Source organism: Trachypithecus francoisi, unplaced genomic scaffold (assembly GCF_009764315.1).
Source record: "Trachypithecus francoisi isolate TF-2019V2 unplaced genomic scaffold, Tfra_2.0 Lachesis_group13, whole genome shotgun sequence".
NCBI lineage: Eukaryota > Metazoa > Chordata > Mammalia > Primates > Cercopithecidae > Trachypithecus > Trachypithecus francoisi.
The window spans coordinates 14,936,524-14,960,052 of NW_022681458.1; the positions used below are offsets into that span (position 1 = coordinate 14,936,524).

Consider the following 23,529-nt stretch of genomic DNA (forward strand, 5'->3'; position numbering starts at 1 on the left):
ACAATACCAACCCTGGTCTTTTAATTGGAGAGTTTAATCAATTTATATTTAACATAATTACTGATATGGTATGATTTACATCTGACATTTTGCTATTTGTTTTCTATATCTTAGGTCTGTTTTGTTCCGCAGTCTCTTCATTGTTGCCTTCTTTTGTCTTAGCCATTTTCTGGCGCACAATTTTAATTTTCTAGTAGTTTTTTATGGTATATTTTTGAGTTATTAACAATCAGTATAGAGACTGCCATTAATACCAACTTAAATTCAATAGTATACAAATACTTTGGTTCCTTTAGACTCCATCTCCTTACATTTTGCTATTATCACAGGTTACATCTTTACACATTGTGTGCCAATTATGTTAGATTTTTAATTATTGAATTATGCAGTTGTCATTTAATTCAGATAGGAGCAAAATAGGAGATACAAACAAAAATATATTTATAATGTCTTTGAGTTTTACACATATACAAATGTAAATTATTACATTTACTGATACTCTTGACTTCATTATGTGAATTGGTGTTGTTGTCTAATGTACTTTCATTTGAACCTCAAGGTCAGTAAGGAATAAGAGCTTAGGACCTCTCCTGTCTTTGGGAGCATGTGTACAGCTGCATATAGCCTGTGCATGCACAATGCCTTCTAGATTTCCAGGGATATGTTGGAGCTTTGCAAAGCTCCATACCCATTGGGTATCTCATTCTGCAGCTTTTTCTTTTAAGCTTTTTGGCTAGTTTATTATTAGTCCCAACTTGTATCCATTGCCTCAGGCAGCTGTGATGCTAAAACATTAGACACACACACACACTTCCCTGAGGCATTTAGCACTGGAGCAATTCAAGTAAGTTTGCATAAAGATAAGCTTTTGGAGTGGTGTTTTCCAGGGAACCACAACACAGGTCAAATAATGGCAATCATTTGGGAATGAAGTCTGTTCTCCCTCAAGTGCCAGGAATATAGGCTGTGATTTTTTTTTTAAAGACTACCACTGAAATAAAAAACAGAAGATGAAACTAGGGTAAGTTGAAACATGAGAGAACCCACTGTTCTTACTGATATTCAACAGTTTTTCTTGACTAAACTCTCCTCTGTTTGCTGCGAGCCTTTTGTTAATTCTCCAAGTTCTAAAAAAAAAAAAAAAATCAATTTTGGCAATTTTTGCTAGTTTCTTTTATTGCTTTTATGGAACGGTGAGCTTTCAGAGGTTCTTACTTCTCTGTTGTCACTAACATCCTAACAGCATCCTGTGTTTTATGGAACATAATCACATTATATTGTATTGACTATAATCATTACTTTAGTAATTTAAGGAGTCATCAGTGTGAACAACGGTTATTTACATTATATGTATAGATCTACCTGTCCTAAATTCTTGTATTTGCTCAGAATTTAAGTGTAGCTCAGTTTCTGGTAGCTCAAGGTCAGTATTTATATGCAATCCATGTTTTGACCTAAATATTGAACATCATCTAATATTGCTGGCTAGTTTATGAACTATCATATAGATTAAGTTCATCTACCTGGAACTATTTTATAAATATCAAAATGAAATTAGTGTAGAGAGTTGAGCTACAGGTAATTTGGACCACAAAACTAATTTCATGGCAATGTTTGGAAAGCTTTAGTATTATAATCACAGTTAAAAATGCTTTCCCCGCCGCCCACTCTTTAAATCAAACTCATACTATCAACAAAACACAGTATAATAGAAACTACTGCTAATACTTTATTTGGGAGCAAAATAAGTTCAGAAATAACTGTGGAATGATGAGAAAGAGAACATAAGCCTAAAATTACTTGCAGCTATTTTACTTGTCTCTATCTAATCTTTTAACTTTGTTGCTTTACTAGGAGATTGCATCCTTCAACAGCTCTTAATTTTTCTCTGGAGCAGAGAACAGCTAGCCATAAAACTAATTGCTTACCCTGAGTGACTATTAGTTGAACTGCTAATGGGAAGTTATGCTTGGAAATGTGGACACACATTTCCAAATGGGGGATTAATAAGTCTGAAAGCAGAGGCTATATCATATTATAATCTGCCTTTTCATTCTGTTGTCCCAGAATTCCATAAGACTTCATATTCTTTAGACAGTCTATCATGTACATTTCTTCTGTATCAAAATATCCACTGGGAAGACATTGCATCCTTTATTTTAGGATAAAGGTAAACAGTGGCATTGTTCAAGAAGGAAGTGGAGATCTGCAATTTTTGAATAGCAATTCTTTCAATGATCAAAACGTCTCTCGCATGAATTCAGAGTCACTCTGCAGTTCACAACTAAACTAACTAAACTGTCTGTTACACTGTGAAGCTTTCACTTCTTGCACTTCTAAAGGCCAGATTGATACATCCTCTCCCCGTCTTGCCGTAGAACTTTGTTAATCCCTCCATCACAGCATTGTTCACCTTGTATTATGGTGGCATGCTTGCCTGTCTCTTCAGTTACATTTTAAATTTACGTAAAATAAGAATTGACTCTTATTTATTTTTATATCTCACTCCAAGGGAGTTTTCACAAATGCCATGAAAGAAAGGAGCAGGATTTGGTAAAAGAGTAATAGAGGTACTTATATAAGACTATACAGAGGACAAGGTCCTTCCACAGAGAAGACATTTAAGCAGATTCCTAAAAAATAAGACAAAGCTAAAAAGATAAAGTCAAACTGAGTAAGTAGAGTCTGGGAAGTATTTTTAGGTTGAGGAAGCAGATCATGGAGTAGACGTAGGTTGAAAAGTAGATAAATGGGTTGTATGAAAATGCAAGGAGGCTGATGTGAATGTTGCTTTGTTTGTTCACAAAGGGAACAAGAGAAAGTTTGGCATGAGAAAAGTTCAGCAGCCTAATCATGCAAGTCTTTGGAACAATGATAAAAAATTTGATTCTAAATATTTATTCAAAGTGCAATAAATTGCAATTGAAGATATCAAGCAAAGGAGTGCAAAAATGTAATTTTCACTTTAAAGAAACCATTCAGGCTGTTAAGTGAGAAAGTATTAGGAATGGTGATATGATTTGGCTGTGTTACCCACCCAAATCTCATCTTGAATTGTAGCTCCCATTATCCCCATATTTTGTGGCAGGGACCCAGTGAGAGGTAATTGAATTATGGGAGCAGGTTTTCCCATGCTGTTCTCGTAATAGTGAGTAAGTCTCGCAAGATCTGATGGTTTTATAAAGGGCAATTCCCCTGCATAAACTCTCTTGCCTGCTGCCACATAAGACATGCCTTTGCTCCTCCTTTGTCTTCCACCATGACTGTGAGGCCTCCCCAGCATGTGTAACTGTGAGCCCATCAAACCTCTTTTTCTTTATAATATAAATTACTCAGTCTTGGGTATTTCTTCTTAGCAGTATGAAAATTTACCAATACAAAGGAACATATTCCTCACAAAGTAGGAGACTAGTTAGCAGGCTCAGGCAGTACCTTCAGCATTGGATGGATGAGTATTCAGGCTAAGAAGGACTTGGAGTGAGGTGGATGGATATGAGATATGCCCTGTAGATACAGTAAGACTTGTAAATCAGGTGACTGGATGTGAGAATCAAGGGAGGGGATATGTTAAGACTGACTCTTGGATCTTGGGCTTGAGCAACTGGGTGATGCCATATCCTAAGATGAGGAAGGCCAGGCAAGGAGCAAAAATGAAGAAATAGATCAATTTTTCATATTGAAATGTCTTAAGTCTGGGATGGAGAGGAAAGGTGAAACATTCACATGTACATGTCTAGAGGTCAGATGGGAGGGTTGCATTAGAGAGTCATTAGAATATGAATGTGATTAAAAACTGTGGAGATAATGGGGTTGTTTAAAGCTAGAATAGAAGAAGTCTTATCTGCAAGACCTGGGGCACTCTAACATTTACAAAGTAGTTAGAGGAAAAGACCAAAAAGTTGAGAGAAACACCAGAGGAGGACAATATTATAGAAGCCAAAAGAAGAGAGGTTTTCAAGTCACAATTTTATTCATTCATTAATTTATACTGTAGCATTAAGCTCTGGGTCTGGTGTAAGAGGTCCCAGGTTCACATCCCAGCTCCACTATTCACCGTTTTTTGCCTCAGTTCATACCCCATAAGATGTCATCAAGATTAAATTAAAACACACCTAAAGTATGTAGGACAATAGTCAATAAATGTTTATTGTCATTTTTACTATTTTTCATTCATTCAGTATAATTTATTGCATAATTTATCCATAAAAGTAGAGTACTGACAACTGGTAAATATCACTAAAGAACGTGACATTTAGATGAGGCATTTGCCTGGGAAAGTTGACACTTTTCTTCTCGGTGGAATTAGGGAAATGAGATGTACAAGGTTAATAGAGACAATTTAGGATGAAAAAAGTAGTAGAAAGAAAAGAAACATATATTTGAAAGAGCCTTAAAGGTAGTGAAGGTTATAAATTCTTCATTATGAGTAAATTACAAAGTGAAAGAAATCTGGTTAGATAGGCATGCACCTGACCATAAAAGAGTTAGTTTGATATGTAAAGACATTAAAATTGGACCTTGAGATCATGGAGAATTGTGGAATAAATTTGAGGAGGAAGAGACTATAGCAAACAAAAGTGGTTAGCTAATACAATAGCCATTGACAGACTGTACTCTCCCCTATTTTCTGCTACCGAGACTGGGAAGACTGATTCTCAGTTTCAAGCATCTATTGCAACCAGAGATATCCATAGGATAAATTTCTGCACTGTGGAATGTAGGTATTACCTGGTACAATGACTGGTTCATTGCCCAATTGCTGTAAAGCAAAGCATGTCGGACAATAACCTCTGCCTAGATTCATACTGGTACTAAGTCATCTGCGTTCTTACATAGGAGCAGACAATTAATGACTCCCATACCTTTGAAGAATGCCAGCAATATTGAAAAGTAAGACAAAACAAATGAAAAAGTAAATAATCATAGATTGAGGAACACAAAATAAATTACAAAAATGTCTTAATAGTGTTGTCAGATTCAAGAAGATACTTGACAAAGCAAGAAGTATGAGTTATGAAAAATGAGCAAATAACATGAACAAGTTTCTTGAAATTGAAATATGATTTTCATTAAAAAATAATCAAAGGAGTAGAAAATAATGTCAAAACGATTTCTCAGATTAAAGATAAAAAAGATAAAGGATCAGAATATTGGCTTATGAAGATATATATGATCTTAGAAACGTTTTCTCTTTTGCCGTCTTCTTTAGGAAACTAAGGATATACTATAGTAGCACTTTGGAAAAGATTAAGAAAGAGGAAGATGTGGAATCCATGAAATAGTGCTTTAGGAGGGCAGTGAGCTGTCCTGTGTATAATAGGAGAATAGCAAACTTAAATAGCAACAAGTTGATATGGGAATATGAAGGTAGAAAGTTCTGGAAGGGAGATTATTTTGGAAACAAGAAGCATTAAAACAGAAATAAAATTATGAATCTTTTAAGAAAAAGTGAGCATATTGTCAAAATGATTGATGGAGAATAAACATTTATGAATCCATTCTAACTTGACTATAATCATATCCCATTTTCAGTGCACAGAGGTTATAATATTGGTTGTGTTTGACTCTGGAGTAAGCACTCTGAGTGATCATCATACTATAAACATCCTTGAATGCTTCTTAACTTTTAGATTCCACTTGCAGATAAATCATATAAAGCCCAAGTATATTTATTGAACACAATGTAAATATTATCAGCCTTATACAGGGATACCTCATTTTATTGTGCTTCACTTTATTGCTCTTGGTAGATATTGTGTTTTTTACAAATTGGAGGTTTGTGTCAAGCCTGTATCAAGCAAGTCTATCAATGCTATCTTTCCAACAATATGTGCTCAATTTTTGTCTTGGCGTCATGTTTTGGACTATTTCAAATGTCAATATGATTATTCATATATTTCAAATTTTGCCATATTATTATATCTGTTATTTTGATCTGTAATCAGTTATCTTTGATGTTACTGCTGTAATTGTTTTGAGGAACCACAACCAGCACGCATATAAGACAGCAAACTTAATCCATAAATGTTGTGTGTTCTGACTGCTCCCCTGATCAGCCATTTACCCATCTCTCTCATTCTTCTTGGGTCTTCCTATTCTCTAGACACAAAAATATTGACATGAGACCAATTAATAATCCTACAATTGCCTGTAAGTGTATAAGTGAAAGGGAGAATCACTCATCTCTTACTTTAAATCAGAAGCTAAAAATGATTAAGTTTAGTGAGGAAGGCATGTTGAAAGCCAAGAGAGGCCAAAAGCTAGGCCTTTTGCACTGAACAGTTAGCCAAGTTGTGAATGCAAAGGAAATGTTCTTGAAGAAAATTAAAAGTGCTACTCCTGTGAACACATGATGATAAGGAAATGAAACAGTCTTACTGCTTGTATGGAGAAACTTTTGGTGGTCTAGATAGATCAAACCAGACACAACATTTCCTTAAGGTAAAGCTAAAGTAGAGCAAAGCCCTGACTCTTTTCAGTTCTATGAAGGCTGAGAGAGGTGAGGAAACTGCAGAAAAAATATTGGAAACTAGCAGAGGTTGGTCCATGAGATTTAAAGAAAGAAGTTGTTTTTATAACATAAAATGCAAGGTGAAGCAGCAAGTTATCCAGAAGATCTAGCCAAGATAATAGATGAAGGTGACTATGCTAAAAAATAGATTTTCCATGTAAACTAAACAGCCTTATATTGGAGAAAATGCCATCTAGGATTTTTACAACTATGGAAGAAAAGTCAGTGTCCAGCTTCAAAACTTCAGAGGTCAGGCTGACTCTCTTGTTAGGGGCTAATGCAACTGGAAACTTTAAGTTGCAGCAAATGCTCATTTAACATTCTGAAAGTCCTAGGGTCCTGAAGAATTACACTGAATTTGCTCTACCTGTTCTCTGTAAGTTGAACAACGAAACTTGGATGGCAGCACATCTATCTATTTACAACATGGTTCACTGAATATTTTAAGCCTACTGTTGAGACCCACTGCTCAGGAAAAAAAAAATGATTTCAAAATATTACTTCTTATTGACAATGCACCTCGTCAGCCAAGAGCTCTGATGGAGATATACAAGGATGTTGTTTTTGTGCCTCTGAACATGCTAGCCATTCTATAGCCCGTGGATTAAGGAGTAATTTCTAATTTCAAGTCTTATTGTTTAAGAAATATATTTTGCAAGGATGCAGCTATCATAGATAGTGTTTCCTCTGATGGATCTGTGCAAATAAAAGTAAACATCTTCTGGAAAAGATTTATCATTCTCAGTGCCATTAAGAACAGTGGTCATTCACTGGAGGAGGTCAAAATATCAACATGAACAAAAGTTTGAAAAAAGTTGATTTCAACACTCATGAATGACTTTGAGGGGCTCAAGACTTCAATGGAGGAAGTAACTGCAGATGTGGTGGAAATAGCCAGGAAACTAGAATTTAAAACGTAGCCTGAAGATGTGAATGAATTACTGCAATCTGAAGATAAAACTTTAACAAATGGAAAGGTGCTTTTTATGAATAAACAAAGAAAGTGGTTTCTGGAGATGGAATCTGCCCCTTGGGATGATGTGAACAGTGTTGAAGTGACAACAAGGGACATAGAATATTGTATAAACTTAATTGATAGAGCAGTGGCAGAGTTTGAGAAGACTGACTCAAATTTGGAAAGAAGTTCTACTGTGGGTGAAATGCCATCAAGCGGCATCACATGCTACAGAGAAATCTTTTGTGAAAAAAAAAGAATCAATTAATGCCAAAAACTTTAGTCTTATTTTAAGAAATTGTCCCAGCCACCCCACCTTTCAGCAACCACAACTCTGATCATTCAGCAGTCAACAACACTGAGGCCAGACCTTCCACCACTAAAAAGATTATGGCTTGCTAAAGGCTTAGGTGATTACTAGCATTTTTCAGCAATAAAGTATTTTTAAATTAAGGTATGCATTAAATTAAGGTTGTTTCTTTAGATATAGTGCTATTACACATTTAATAGACTGTAGTATAGTGTAAATATAACTTTAATATGTACCAGGAAACAAAAAAATGTGTGACTCACTTTATTGCAATACTTATTTCATTGCAATGGTCTGGAACTGAACCTCCAGTATCTCTGAGGTATAACTGTAATGTAAAAGTATAGATGTAGCTGCAGCAATGAAGAGGTTGAAGGTGAGAACAAGAGGTAAAAGGAAAGTTGGCAGAATTAAAGGCTTCGTCTTACAAAAGAAATTCTAAGTAAGTTTAACTGAACAAGAAAGGAAGAATTAACTTACCCTTTAGTAAAAGAAGTGACAAGTAAAAAACTGACAGTAATGTTTATGCTTACATTAGAAGGTCAGAGGGAAAGTAGTGTTGTAATTTGCTAAATCCTAACATAGTATATTAGAAGATAATAGAATATGTATTCATTTTATAAATAAAGGAAATAGTGCTATAATTTTTTTTTCATTGCAATAGAAAAGAACCAAACAATTGAAAATGTGTTTGCCAGCCTTTCCCCACATGCCAGCAGGATTGGGATTGGTGAAACGTTGCTTTTTATTACATGTCATACTAGAATCTGATTTTACTTGTGAGCTTTTACTAGTGGGATAGTTTTTTTTTTTTAAATCTTAAAAATGACTTTTTTTTTTTTTTCCTGTAATGATAAGTGAGTATAAGAGGGAGGATGGATTTTTGATCATTCCCAGATTTTGGCCTCGCTAGGTAGGAGAGAAGCAGGCTTGGAGATGAAAAAGGAAAGAATTAGGGGGGACATTGAGGTAGCAATATTAAGTAGGCCTATAGATAATCAGGTTCTGAGCAGTGGAGAGAAATTTGGGCAGGGGTACATATTTTGGAGTCATCAGCACATAGATGTTAATTGAGGTCATGCAAATGAATGAGATCACTCAGAGGATAAGAGCAAAGGAGACTAAGACTGGAGACTCCTAATTTATGAAGAAAAGAAGAAAGATGAGTCTGTAGGTAGAAGAAAGCAGGAATATAACAAAAATCAGTAGAAGGGGCACATACTCAAAATTTTCCACTTGTAGCTTTTCTTTTTCTTTTCTTTCACTATAATTTGCATGTACATGATTATGCAGTTTCTTACTTTCTGGTTATACCAAGTAAAAACCTCATATTCTGGAGTTGCAAATGATAGTAAATCTATTACACATGGGCATCAAAGAAAAATAAGCATTTGGCAGTCATTTTATTCAGAAAAAGCTAACATTTATTAAACACTTGTTGTGTACCACATGTGTTTCTAAATGCAGTAAACCATTCAATTCTCACCACAATATATGAAAACATTATTATATTATTGACTTAGAGTTGGAGAAACAAAGGCACAAAAATCATGATTACTATAATTCTAAAATCCAGTAAACATCTTTCTTCCCATACTAATGTATTATCTGCATTTTTTCTCAGATCCAGTATCCTAAACCTCATAGTTCATTGAAGTATTAATTTAGTCTGATGACTTCTACTTCTATACCCCTTGAAAAACCTTCTTTACTGTAAACACTGATCCTGGTCATGATGCCAAAATTCAAACTCCAGGTTCCCAGGCAATGATAACCATCCCCTACCTTTCCATTACTCCCATTTCTAACTTCCACTAATTGCCCTCTGCAAACTCCTTAGGGCATCTCATCTCATAGTCTCTGCTATTTATTCTGTCTGTCTGAACCCTCATGGTTTTCCTGCAATGTCTGAACATCATGGGCAATTGGCTTTATGACTCTTTTATTAAACTTTTTTTCCACAATTTGACTTTTCATACCCTCCTTGGATGATCAGATTGCACTCTCCACTTGAGAACTTGTTTTTATATTTACTAATAGTTATCTCTAGGATAGTAAAGTTAATAGTTGACCTAACATTGATTTAAACATCACAGTGAATGGTATTCACCTATGTGATTGTTAATTTTGTGTGTCATCTAGACTGGGCCATGGAATGCCCAGATATCTGCTTAAACAGCGTTACTGGTTTAGTTGCTAAGGATGTATTCAGAAGAGATTAGCATTTGAATCCACAGACTGGGTAAATCTGAGTGCCCTCTCCAATGTGAGTGGACATCAACCAATCCACTGAAGATCTGAATAGAACAAAAAGGCACAAGAAGATGAATTTGCTGTCTGTCTGCCCAACTGTTGAGCTGGGACATCCATCTTCTCATCTTCTCCTGCCCTCAGCATTCCTGGTTCTCAGATCTTCAGACTGTAACTGGCATCTACACCATTAACTTTCTCCTTCTCAGGCCTTTAAACTATACTACGGGTCTCCAGGTTGCAGATGGCAGCTCATGGGACTTCTCAGCCTTCATCATCACTGAGCCAATTCCTTATAATAAATCTTACCTGTTGGCTCTTTTTCTCTGCAGAACCCTATTACATCCAATATACATTAACAAAATTGATATTTTTGCTTTTTCCTCCACATTTCCAGGCTTGAAATATGTATTGCTATTAATTATAACATTAATGGCTTTAACAATTTCACATTTCTTTTCTTTTTCTTTTTCTTTTTTTTGAGACGGAGTCTCACTCTATTGCCCAGGCTAGAGTGTGGTGGTGCGATCTCAGCTCACTGCAAGCTCTGCCTCCTGGGTTCATGCCATTCTCCTGCCTCAGTCTCCTGAGTAGCTGGGACTAAAGGCACCTGTCAGCATGCCCGGCTAATGTTTTTTTTTTTGTATTTTTAGTAGAGACAGGGTTTCACTGTGTCAGCCAGGATGGTCTCGATCTCCTGACCTTGTGATCCACCTGCCTTGGCCTCCCAAAGTGCTGGGATTACAGGTGTGAGCCACCACGCCAGGCCAATTTCACATTTCTTAGTATGAACTCAATTTGACATTTATATACAGCATTGTGAACATTTGCTGCAGCCATTTGAAACTCATGCTGGGTGTTATTTCTGTTACTCCCCTACATTCTTTTTGTATCAGAGCTTACTCATTCTGGAAGTTTATTTATTATCAGTATTAATCTGATACATCCCTTGCCTGCCTGGACATACATTTAGTTCACATTTTTTCAGAAAGTATATGTGTAAGGGTTAGCTTTACACCCTAACTCTTTCCAATATTTTTCTATTGCCCTCACACTTAAATAGCACCTTGAACTCTTAAAGAATTCATAGGAAGCACCCCTCCCACACACACACCCCACTATCAGCACCACCTAGCGTTTAATGATCTAAAGGTATTACTTAGCTCTTTGTAAATAAATGCTTCTAATATTATTTTTTCTTCTGGACGAAGATCTGTCATTCTTCCAATGTCCTAGAAATTTTTTATCTCCAGAATTTGTCACATATTGACATATTTTTTATTAATTTTGCTTATTACTCAGAGGGTTCTCCAAATATTCAGAAAATATTTTTGCCCATTCACAAAAAGCATTTTTCTAGTATATATTCTGTTATTGCTCCCATATTCTTACTTCTAGCCTCTTCTTAGAAATAGCAATGAACTATATGCTTTTTTCTCTATTCTCTGTTGTATCTTTTTATTCACCAAGTTATTTTTTTGTTTTTTTTTTGCACTTTTCCTTTGTATTTAGAGAAAAAATTTAAGGTTTTTCTCCCTTTCTCTGACACACTGATCATACTGTTTTATTTTATTGACCACTTCCAATGCTCATTTTAAGTACCTCTGTTTCTTTGTTCTCTCTGATTAGTTTTCTTTCATGCATTTCTCACTTTTTTCATTTTTCATTTGTCTCTGTTTCCTTTGTGTCCTTCTCTTGCTTTATTTAAGTTATTTTCCTTTATATGTTGTTTTGTATGCACAGCAAGTGATATCTTGAATTTTATTGACAGTACAATGTGTCATTTTCTAAATGTATTTCTGTTTCTTAAAAAAATACTCTTCAAAAACTTGTTATTTTTCATTATTTGTTTTTTGTTTGTTTGTTTTTGAGACGGAGTCTTGCTCTGTTACCCAGGCTGGAGTGCAGTGGCGCCATTCTGGCTCACCGCAACCTCCAATTCCCTGGTTCAAGCAATTCCCTTGCCTCAGCCTCCCGAGTAGCTGGGATTACAGATGCCCACCACCATGCCTGGCTAATTTTTTTGGCTTTTTTAGTAGAGACGGGATTTCACCATGTTGGCTGGACTGGTCTAGAACTTCTGACCTCAGACAATCTGCCCACCTCGGCCTCCCAAAGTGTTGGGATTACAAGTGTGAGCCACTAGGTCCGACCACATTGCTTGTTCTTAAAGGAGGCTGGACCTTTCCAGGTCAGATGTTAGCCCAAATCACTGCGGGTGTTTTTCCTTAGTTCTTCATACATTCATCTGGGTATTATTGGCTTTAGTTAGTTATTTTTGGAAAACTGATGTTCGTAGCTCCGGGACAAATTCCTGGTAGTTTCTAGTCTTTTGTCTAGAGTAAATCTGTGGACCTATGCAAACACACTTCTGATGACCCTACCTAGCTGGAAATTAGTTGAAGATAATCTGAAATTAGTTGTATTCATTCTCTTGCCAGAAAGAGGTTGGATTGTGGATTTCTGAAGGTAGTCTGGATCATTTCAAGGTACTTAGTTTAGAGAAGTTGATAATGCAATTTTAATGTTCCACCAGTTATATTTTTTCCATTAGCTAATTATGTAATTTAATAAACATATATTGAATGAGTATTTTGTGCCATGTAATTCGCTGGGGATATACAAAGAAATTATCAAATTTGCTTCTTGCCATCATGAAGCCTACATTTTTCAGAGTGGTACAATAATAATCAAGTACTTACATATCATATCATTCCATTTTATTTCATCATTGGCCTTAGCAGTACCTAAGACCAATGATGATATTTTCTAATTTATTTCTTATGTATTGTCTCTCTCTTCCCAAGAGATAATGTTCCATGAAAGCCTGTTTTTATTGTTGTTGTTACTAGATTGCTTTCTGCATGTCCAGTGTTTGGAACAGAGTCAGAACTTCATACATGTTTGTTGAATAAATGAACTTAAAAAATATCTGGAATAATTACAGATTTATGTTAGTGCTTGAAGGAAGCAAATAGGCTGTTATGATGAAAATAAATTTTATATAAGAATAGCTTAGAAACCTCTTTATGTTGAAATGGCATACAAGTCTTAAAACCTTAAAAAATAAAATTGGGATCACAAGGGAGAGAAAGGAAGGAAGGAGGAAGAGAGGGAGATAGGAACGAAAGGAGAAAGAAAAAACTGAGGTGTCGAAGGTGACATTAGAGAACTTAAAACTTTTCTCAGTGGTTTGAGAAATCACTGATGAACATTAAGCATGGGTGTTAAAGGACCCTGAGTGTTAGAAACAAACAGGCTTCTTGTACATCCAGTATCACACTAACCATTTATCTCATTTAATGTAGTGGGAACTTTGTTAAGTCCCCTAAAACTGAGATTTCCAATCCATTTAAGCAGGTTATACTAGGGGTGCATGTGTGTGTGTGTGTGAGTGAGAGAGAGAGAGAGAGAGAGAGATTTAACAGAAAACCATTGCTCATGAAGCACTTGAGGATTCTATATGGTACCAGTAAAGAGCATTTGCCGACACACAAGTGCCCAAAGAGATCACTTCTTTAGATAGCCATGAATTAATTGACTTAAAATCATGATAATCATGTTACAGTGAATATACTGAGTACATTAGTAGGGAGAATGATCACCTATTCTGTATCTGTAGTCCCAATATTGCATCCAATGTTTATAGTTGTCTTTCCTGCCTTCACTTTATAGTGTTTTCCACAAATTTCCTGAAGGTTGGAGCTGTTGTGAAGAAAAGCTGGTAATACATACAATGTGAACATCAGTGACAGAGCAGGATTTAAAGTCTCTTTCATGAATTCCAGGATTAGATTCTTCTGGCAAGTAGTCTTGGGAGACGTTCTCAGCTTGACATCATTACATGACACTATGGAAGAAAATAAAGACATACAAGTGCCACTGAACCACCATTTTCAATTTATTTTATCATTGGAATTTGTATTTGTAATTTTTTAGCCTACTTTTTGAATGATTCCCCATGGAAACAAAAGAATTGAGATTCATATATAAGAAGCCTGTTTAAGTGAGATATTTGAAATAAGCTAATTTCTAAACGTTTACTCTAATATTGACTTTAGATTTTCTGGAAGCAGAGGCAAAGATTAAAAAATTGGATTTTGTGATTTGCTTTTCCTTATTTTTTTCTAAGTCAAATGTTTATTTTATGGTTTTATATGGGGCAAAGAGAAACAGAATAAGGAAGCTCATGCTCTGGTTTCTCGAGAAGAAAATGTTGCTCAAGTATATGATTCTAATATCAACTATCAGCAAAGGCAGAGGGTACAACCGTGAATCATTTTAAAATATAGTATTTTTACCATCTTTATTTTCTTCAATCAGACATGTATTCATGCCTTTGATAGGCCAGGCATATGATAGTTTTCAGAGATACAAAGTGAATTAATATATGATCTATGTTATTTGATAAATATTTATAAAGAGCCTAAACATTCAGTAAAATGTTAAAACAGAGTCTAGAGTCTGGTGAAGGTCCTTATGGGTTCTTCAATAAATTTGAGGGTTAGATTTGTCTTCGTTTAACTATTTCAAGCAGTTAGAAAAGATCTTCATCTTAACCATTCTCAGAGATCTTTAGTTATTTATGTAGAGTCAAGTTTCTGTTACCATATTCCTTCTATCTTAAAAATTTATTTAGCATTTCTTTTAATGCAAGTCTGCTAGTAATAATACTCCCTTTTTTTGTCTTTAAAAGTCTTTATTTCACCTCTGATTTTGAAAGATGTTTTTGGATATACTCACACTATTTATCTTGAAATGTATCGTCTGATAGTATTAGCCATTCCAGCCTTACGTTTTCTGTTTGCATGAAATACCACTTTCCTTTCGCTTTACTTTAGCCTGTATTTTACCCATATTTTTAGATTTGTATTTTTTATTTATACATGATATTTATACGTATTCATGAGGTACATATGAAATATAGTTATATGCATAGAATGTGTAATGATCAAGTTAGGGTATTTACGATATTCATCACCTCGAGTATTAATTCTTTCTTTGTGTTAGGAGTATTTCAAATCTTCTAGCTATTTTGAAATATAAAATACATTGTTGTTAACTATGGTCACACTACTCTATTTACTACTACGTAATAGTAGTAGTGGAAATACACAATACATTCTTGTTAACTATAACCACACTACTTTATCAAGTACTCTGCTACTGAATACTAACACTTATTTGTTCTATCTAACTGCATGTGTGTACCTATTAACCACCCTCTCTTTACCCCTCTCGCTAACACGTCCTTCCCAGCCTCTAGTATCTATCATTCGACTCTCTGCTTCCATGATATCAATCTTTTTTAGTTCCCACATATGAGTGAGAACATGCAATATTTATCTTTCTGTGCCTGGTTTACTTCACTTAATATAATGACCTCCAGTTCCATCCATGTTGCTGCAAACAACATAATTATTTTTTTAGTGGACAAATAGTGTGTATGTGCGTTTTATATATATATATATAATAAATTTATATATAAATTATATATATAATTTTCTTTAACAATGTATCCATTGATGAACACTTACGGTGATTCCATATCTTTACTAATGTGACTAGTGCTGTATGTTTACATCAATGGGGTTCAGGTATCCTTTTGATATACTGATTTCCTTTCTTTTGGATAAATACCCTGTAGTAGGATTACTAGATCATATGGTAGCTCTGTGTTTAGCTTGTTGAAAAATATCCATACTGTTTTTCGCAAAGGCTGTACTAATTTACATTCCCACAAACAGCATATAAGAGTACCATTTTCTCCATATCCTCACCAGCATCTGTTGTCTTTCATCTTTTTAATTATAGCCATTCTAACTGTGCTAAGATCATATCTCATTGTGGTTTTGATTTGCATTTTCCTGATGATTAGTGATGCTGAACACTTTCTCATATACCTTTTGGCTCTTTGTATGTTTTCTTTTATGAAATTTCTATTCATGTGCTTTCTCCATATTTTAATGGGATTATTTATTGGTGTTTTTGTTACTGTCAGGTTGAGTTCCTTGTATATTCTGGATATTTCGTCCTTTGTCGGATGAGCAGTTTGGATATATTTTTTCCCATTCAACAGGTTGTCTTTTCACTCTGTTGATGGTTTCTTTTTCAGTGCAGAAGCTTTTGAGTTTAATATAGTCTGATTTGTCAATATCTGATTTTGATTGCTGTGGTTTTGAAGTTTTAGGGTGAAATCTTCGCCCAGACCAATGTCCTGAAGTGTTCTCCTATGTTTTCTTCTAGTAGTTTTATAGTTTCAGGTCTTATATTGAAGTCTTTAATCTACCTTGAGTTAATTTTTGTATATGTTGACAGATAGAGGTCCAGCTTTATTCTTCAAGTTTTTTCCTCTCTGTGCCTCTAATTGGAAAATGCATAGTTTACTAACTTTTAATGTCTTCTTCATTCTGCTCATTAGTCCGTATTTTATATATGTGTATATACATACATTTATGTTTAAAGTGTGCATATTACATTTTTCACTTTTAGAGTTTCTTTTTCTTTTTTTTTTTTTTTTATTATACTTTAAGTTCTAGGGTACATGTGCATGACGTTTATATCATGTATAACTCCCCAATGCAATCCCTCCCTCCTCCCCCCTCCCCATGATAGGCCCCAGTGTGTGATGTTCCCCTTCCCGAGTCCAAGTGATCTCATTGTTCAGTTCCCACCTATGAGTGAGAACATGCGGTGTTTGGTTTTCTCTTCTTGTGATAGTTTGCTAAGAATGATGGTTTCCAGCTGCATCCATGTCCCTACAAAGGACGCAAACTCATCCTTTTTGATGGCTGCATAGTATTCCATGGTGTATATGTGCCACATTTTCTTAATCCAGTCTGTCACAGATGGACATTTGGGTTGATTCCAAGTCTTTGCTATTGTGAATAGTGCCGCAATAAACAAACGTGTGCATGTGTCTTTGTAGTAGAGTAATTTATAATCCTTTGGGTATATACCCAGTAGTGGGATGGCTGGGTCATATGGTACATCTAGTTCTAGATCCTTGAGGAATCGCCATACTGTTTTCCATAATGGTTGAACTAGTTTACAGTCCCACCAACAGTGTAAAAGTGTTCCTATTTCTCCACATCCTCTCCAACACCTGTTGTTTCCTGACTTCTTAATGATTGCCATTCTAACTGGTGTGAGATGGTATCTCATTGTGGTTTTGATTTGCATTTCTCTGATGGCCAGTGATGATGAGCATTTTTTCATGTGTCTGTTGGCTGTATGGATGTCTTCTTTTGAGAAATGTCTGTTCATATCCTTTGCCCACTTTTTGATGGGGTTGTTTGCTTTTTCTTGTAAATTTGTTTGAGTTCTTTGTAGATTCTGGATATTAGCCCTTTGTCAGATGAGTAGGTTGCAAAAATTTTTTCCCATTCTGTAGGTTGCCTGTTCACTCTGATGGTAGTTTCTTTGGCTGTGCAAAAGCTCTTTAGTTTAATTAGATCCCATGTGTCAATTTTTGCTTTTGCTGCCGTTGCTTTTGGTGTTTTAGACATGAAGTCCTTGCCCATGCCTATGTCCTGAATGGTACTACCTAGATTTTCTTCTAGGGTTTTTATGGTATTAGGTCTAACATTTAAGTCTCTAATCCATCTTGAATTAATTTTCGTATAAGGGGTAAGGAAAGGATCCAGTTTCAGCTTTCTACTTATGGCTAGCCATTTTCCCAGCACCATTTATTAAATAGGGAATCCTTTCCCCATTTCTTGTTTTTCTCAGGTTTGTCAAAGATCAGATGGCTGTAGATGTGTGGTATTATTTCTGAGGACTCTGTTCTGTTCCATTGGTCTATATCTCTGTTGTGGTACCAGTACCATGCTGTTTTGGTTACTGTAGCCTTGTAGTATAGTTTGAAGTCAGGTAGCGTGACGCCTCCAGCTTTGTCCTTTTGACTTAGGATTGTCTTGGCAATGCGGGCTCTTTTTTGGTTCCATATGAACTTTAAAGCCGTTTTTTCCAATTCTGTGAAGAAAGTCATTGGTAGCTTGATGGGGATGGCATTGAATCTATAAATCACCTTGGGCAGTATGGCCATTTTCACGATATTGATTCTTCCTATCCATGAGCATGGTATGTTCTTCCATTTGTTTGTGTCCTCTTTGATTTCACTGAGCAGTGGTTTGTAGTTCTCCTTGAAGAGGTCCTTTACATCCCTTGTAAGCTGGATTCCTAGGTATTTGATTCTCTTTGAAGCAATTGTGAATGGAAGTTCATTCCTGATTTGGCTCTCTGCTTCTCTGTTACTGGTGTATAAGAATGCTTGTGATTTTTGCACATTAATTTTGTATCCTGAGACTTTGCTGAAGTTGCTTATCAGCTTAAGCAGATTTTGGGCTGAGACGATGGGGTTTTCTAAATATACAATCATGTCATCTGCAAACAGGGACAATTTGACTTCTTCTTTTCCTAACTGGATACCCTTGATTTCTTTCTCTTGCCTGATTGCCCTAGCCAGAACTTCCAACACTATGTTGAATAGGAGTGGTGAGAGAGGGCATCCCTGTCTTGTGCCAGTTTTCAAAGGGAATTTTTCCAGTTTTTGCCCATTCAGTATGATATTAGCTGTGGGTTTGTCATAAATAGCTCTTATTATTTTGAGGTACGTTCCATCAATACCAAATTTATTGAGCGTTTTTAGCATAAAGGGCTGTTGAATTTTGTCAAAAGCCTTTTCTGCATCTATTGAGATAATCATGTGGTTCTTGTCTTTGGTTCTGTTTATATGCTGGATTACGTTTATTGATTTGCGAATGTTGAACCAGCCTTGCATCCCAGGGATGAAGCCCACTTGATCATGGTGGATAAGCTTTTTGATGTGCTGCTGAATCCGGTTTGCCAGTATTTTATTGAGGATTTTTGCATCGATGTTCATCAGGGATATTGGTCTAAAATTCTCTCTTTTTGTTGTGTCTCTGCCAGGCTTTGGTATCAGGATGATGTTGGCCTCATAAAAAGAGTTAGGGAGGATTCCCTCTTTTTCTATTGATTGAAATAGTTTCAGAAGGAATGGTACCAGCTCCACCTTGTACCTCTGGTAGAATTCAGCTGTGAATCCATCTGGTCCTGGACTTTTTTTGGTGGGTAGGCTATTAATTGTTGCCTCAATTTCAGAGCCTGCTATTGGTCTATTCAGGGATTCAACTTCTTCCTGGTTTAGTCTTGGGAGAGTGTAAGTGTCCAGGAAATTATCCATTTCTTCTAGATTTTCTAGTTGATTTGCGTAGAGGTGTTTATAGTATTCTCTGATGGTAGTTTGTATTTCTGTGGGGTCGGTGGTGATATCCCCTTTATCATTTTTTATTGCGTCTATTTGATTCCTCTCTCTTTTCTTCTTTATTAGTCTAGCTAGCGGTCTGTCAATTTTGTTGATCTTTTCAAAAAACCAACTCCTGGATTCATTGATTTTTTGGAGGGTTTTTTGTGTCTCTATCTCCTTCAGTTCTGCTCTGATCTTAGTTATTTCTTGCCTTCTGCTAGCTTTTGAATGTGTTTGCTCTTGCCTCTCTAGTTCTTTTAATTGTGATGTTAGAGTGTCAATTTTAGATCTCTCCTGCTTTCTCTTGTGGGCATTTAGTGCTATAAATTTCCCTCTACACACTGCTTTAAATGTGTCCCAGAGATTCTGGTATGTTGTATCTTTGTTCTCATTGGTTTCAAAGAACATCTTTATTTCTGCTTTCATTTCGTTATGTACCCAGTAGTCATTCAGGAGCAGGTTGTTCAGTTTCCATGTAGTTGAGCGGTTTGGATTGAGTTTCTTAGTCCTGAGTTCTAGTTTGATTGCACTGTGGTCTGAGAGACAGTTTGTTATAATTTCTGTTCTTGTACATTTGCTGAGGAGTGCTTTACTTCCAATTATGTGGTCAATTTTGGAATAAGTGCGATGTGGTGCTGAGAAGAATGTATATTCTGTTGATTTGGGGTGGAGAGTTCTATAGATGTCTATTAGGTCCGCTTGGTGCAGAGATGAGTTCAATTCCTGGATATCCTTGTTAACTTTCTGTCTCGTTGATCTGTCTAATGTTGACAGTGGAGTGTTGAAGTCTCCCATTATTATTGTATGGGAGTCTAAGTCTCTTTGTAGGTCTCTAAGGACTTGCTTTATGAATCTGGGTGCTCCTGTATTGGGTGCATATATATTTAGGAGAGTTAGCTCTTCCTGTTGAATTGATCCCTTTACCATGATGTAATGGCCTTCTTTGTCTCTTTTGATCTTTGATGGTTTAAAGTCTGTTTTATCAGAGACTAGGATTGCAACCCCTGCTTTTTTTTGTTCTCCATTTGCTTGGTAGATCTTCTTCCATCCCTTTATTTTGAGCCTATGTATGTCTCTGCATGTGAGATGGGTCTCCTGAATACAGCAGACTGATGGGTCTTGACTCTTGATCCAGTTTGCCAGTCTGTGTCTTTTAATTGGAGCATTTAGTCCATTGACATTTAAGGTTAATATTGTTATGTGTGAACTTGATCCTGTCATTATGATATTAACTGGTTATTTTGCTCGTTCGTTGATGCAGTTTCTTCCTAGCCTCGATGGTCTTTACATTTTGGCATGTTTTTGCAATGGCTGGTACCGCTTGTTCCTTTCCATGTTTAGGGCTTCCTTCAGGGTCTCTTGTAAGGCAGGCCTGGTGGTGACAAAATCTCTAAGCATTTGCTTATCTGTAAAGGATTTTATTTCTCCTTCACTGATGAAGCTTAGTTTGGCTGGATATGAAATTCTGGGTTGAAAATTCTTTTCTTTAAGAACGTTGAATATTGGCCCCCACTCTCTTCTGGCTTGTAGAGTTTCTGCCGAGAGGTCTGCTGTTATTCTGATGGGCTTCCCTTTGTGGGTAACCCGACCTTTCTCTCTGGCTGCCCTTAAGATTTTTTCCTTCATTTCAACTTTGGTGAATCTGGCAATTATGTGTCTTGGAGTTGCTCTTCTGGAGGAGTATCTTTGTGGCGTTCTCTGTATTTCCTGAATTTGAATGTTGGCCTGCCCTACTAGGTTGGGGAAGTTCTCCTGGATGATATCCTGAAGAGTGTTTTCCAACTTGGTTCCATTTTCCCCTCACTTTCAGGCACCCCAATCAGACGTAGATTTGGTCTTTTTACATAATCCCATACTTCTTGCAGGCTTTGTTCATTTCTTTTTCTTCTTTTTTCTTTTGGTTTCTCTTCTCGCTTCATTTCATTCATTTGATCCTCAATCGCTGATACTCTTTCTTCCAGTTGATCGAGTCGGTTACTGAAGCTTGTGCATTTGTCACGTATTTCTCGTGTCATGGTTTTCATCTCTGTCATTTCGTTTATGATCTTCTCTGCATTAATTAATCTAGCTGTCAATTCTTCCACTTTTTTTCAAGATTTTTAGTTTCTTTGCGCTGGGTACGTAATTCCTCCTTTAGCTCTGAGGGTTTGATGGACTGAAGCCTTCTTCTCTCATCTCGTCAAAGTCATTCTCTGACCAGCTTTGATCCGTTGCTGGCGATGGGCTGCGCTCCTTTGCAGGGGGAGATGCGCTCTTATTTTTTGAATTTCCAGCTTTTCTGCCCTGCTTCTTCCCCATCTTTGTGGTTTTATCTGTCTCTGGACTTTGATGATGGTGACGTACGGATGGGGTTTTGGTATAGGTGTCCTTCCTGTTTGATAGTTTTCCGTCTGACAGTCAGAAGGACTGTCTGTTGGTCTGTTGGAGATTGCTTGAGGTCCACTCCAGACCCTGTTTGCCTGGGTATCAGCAGCAGAGGTTGCCGAAGATAGAATATTGCTGAACAGCGAGTGTACCTGTCTGATTCTTTCTTTGGAAGTTTCCTCTCAGGGGTGACGCCACCCTGTGAGGTGTGGGGTGTCAGACTGCCCCTAGTGGGGGATGTCTCCCAGCTAGGCTACTCAGGGGTCAGGGACCCACCTGAGCAGGCAGTCTGTCCGTTCTCGGATCTCAACCTCCGCGTTAGGAGATCCACGGCTCTCCCCAAAGCTGTCAGACAGAGTGTTCGCGTCTGCACCGCCCCCGCTCTTTCCCCTAATGGGCTGCAGCTGTGCGCTGTCCGCAGAGGTAGAGTCTACAGAGACAGGCAGGCTTCCTTGAGCTGCTGTGAGCTCCACCCAGTTCGAGCTTCCCAGCGGCTTTGTTTACCTACTTAAGCCTCAGCAATGGCGGGCGCCCCTCCCCCAGCCTCGCTGCTGCCTTGCGGATAGATCGCCGCAGACGGCTGTGTTAGCAGTGAGGGAGGCTCCGTGGGCGTGGGACCCTCCCGGCCAGGTGTGGGATATATTCTCCTGGTGTGCCTGTTTCCTTAAAGCGCAGTATTGGGGTGGGAGTTACCCGATTTTCCAGGTGTTGTGTGTCTCAGTTCCCCTGGCTAGGAAAAGGGATTCCTTTCCCCCTTGCGCTTCCAGGTGAGGCGATGCCTCGCCCTGCTTCAGCTCACGCTGGTCAGGCTGCAGCAGCTGACCAGCACCGATTGTCCGGCACTCCCTAGCGAGATGACCCCAGTACCTCAGTTGAAAACGCAGAAATCACCGGTCTTCTGTGTCGCTCGCGCTGGGAGTTGGAGACTGGAGCTGCTCCTATTCGGCCATCTTGCTCCGCCCGGGTAGAGTTTCTTTTTCTTACTTTATTATACTTGTTGGTACCACAAGTACAATATTAAACAGAATTATGATAGCACCACACTTGCTTTATTGCTGACCTTATAGGGAAAACTTCCAAAATTTTATCATTACATGATGTTTTTATTAGATAAAAGAAGGTTTTTTTAATCTAATTTTCTAAGGATCTTTATATGAATAGGGGATATTACTTATCAAATGATTTTTCTGAACTTATTGAGAAATCGTGTTTTTGTTTGAGGTAATTGTAGGTTCTGTGGCAGTTATAAGAAATAACCAAGAGATTCCATTTCTTTTTTACCCAGTTTCCTCTAATGATAACATCTTGCAGAACTATAGTACAATATCACAACCAGTATATTGATATTAATACAGTCAAGATACAGGACATTTCCATTGCCACAACAATCATCCCTGTATAGCCACAGTGTCTTTCATTCCACCACCACACTCTGTGTAACCTCTGGCAATTTCTAATCTTTCTGCTGCTTTTACAATGTTGGCAATTCAAGAATGCTGGATAAATGGAATCTTACGGTATGTAAACTTTGGGAATTGGCTTTATTTTGATTTTTTTTTTTTTTTGGCTTTGGGAATATGACTTTTCCACAATCCTCTGGAGATTCATGTATCTTGTTATATTTACTAATGGTTTGTTATTTTATATTCCTGAGTTGTAGCTCAGGGTATGGATGTACCATAGTTTATTCACTCATTGAAGGAAATTGGATTGTTTCCTATCTGGATCTATTATAAAGGTGCTATAAACATTTGTGTACATGTTTTTGTATAAAATAAGTTTTTATTTTTCAGGGATAAATTATGGTGTGTAATTAATGAGTTTTTGATTTGTCAAATGATTTTTCTGCGTCAACTGATATGAACATGTGA

At 36.9% G+C, this 23,529-nt stretch overlaps 1 long non-coding RNA gene across 1 annotated transcript in view; it reads left to right on the forward strand.

The window, feature by feature from the left end:
- The window catches only part of LOC117094440, a 561,524-nt gene that overhangs the window by 395,457 nt on the left and 142,538 nt on the right, over positions 1-23,529 (forward strand). The gene's annotated exons all lie outside the window — the stretch shown is intronic.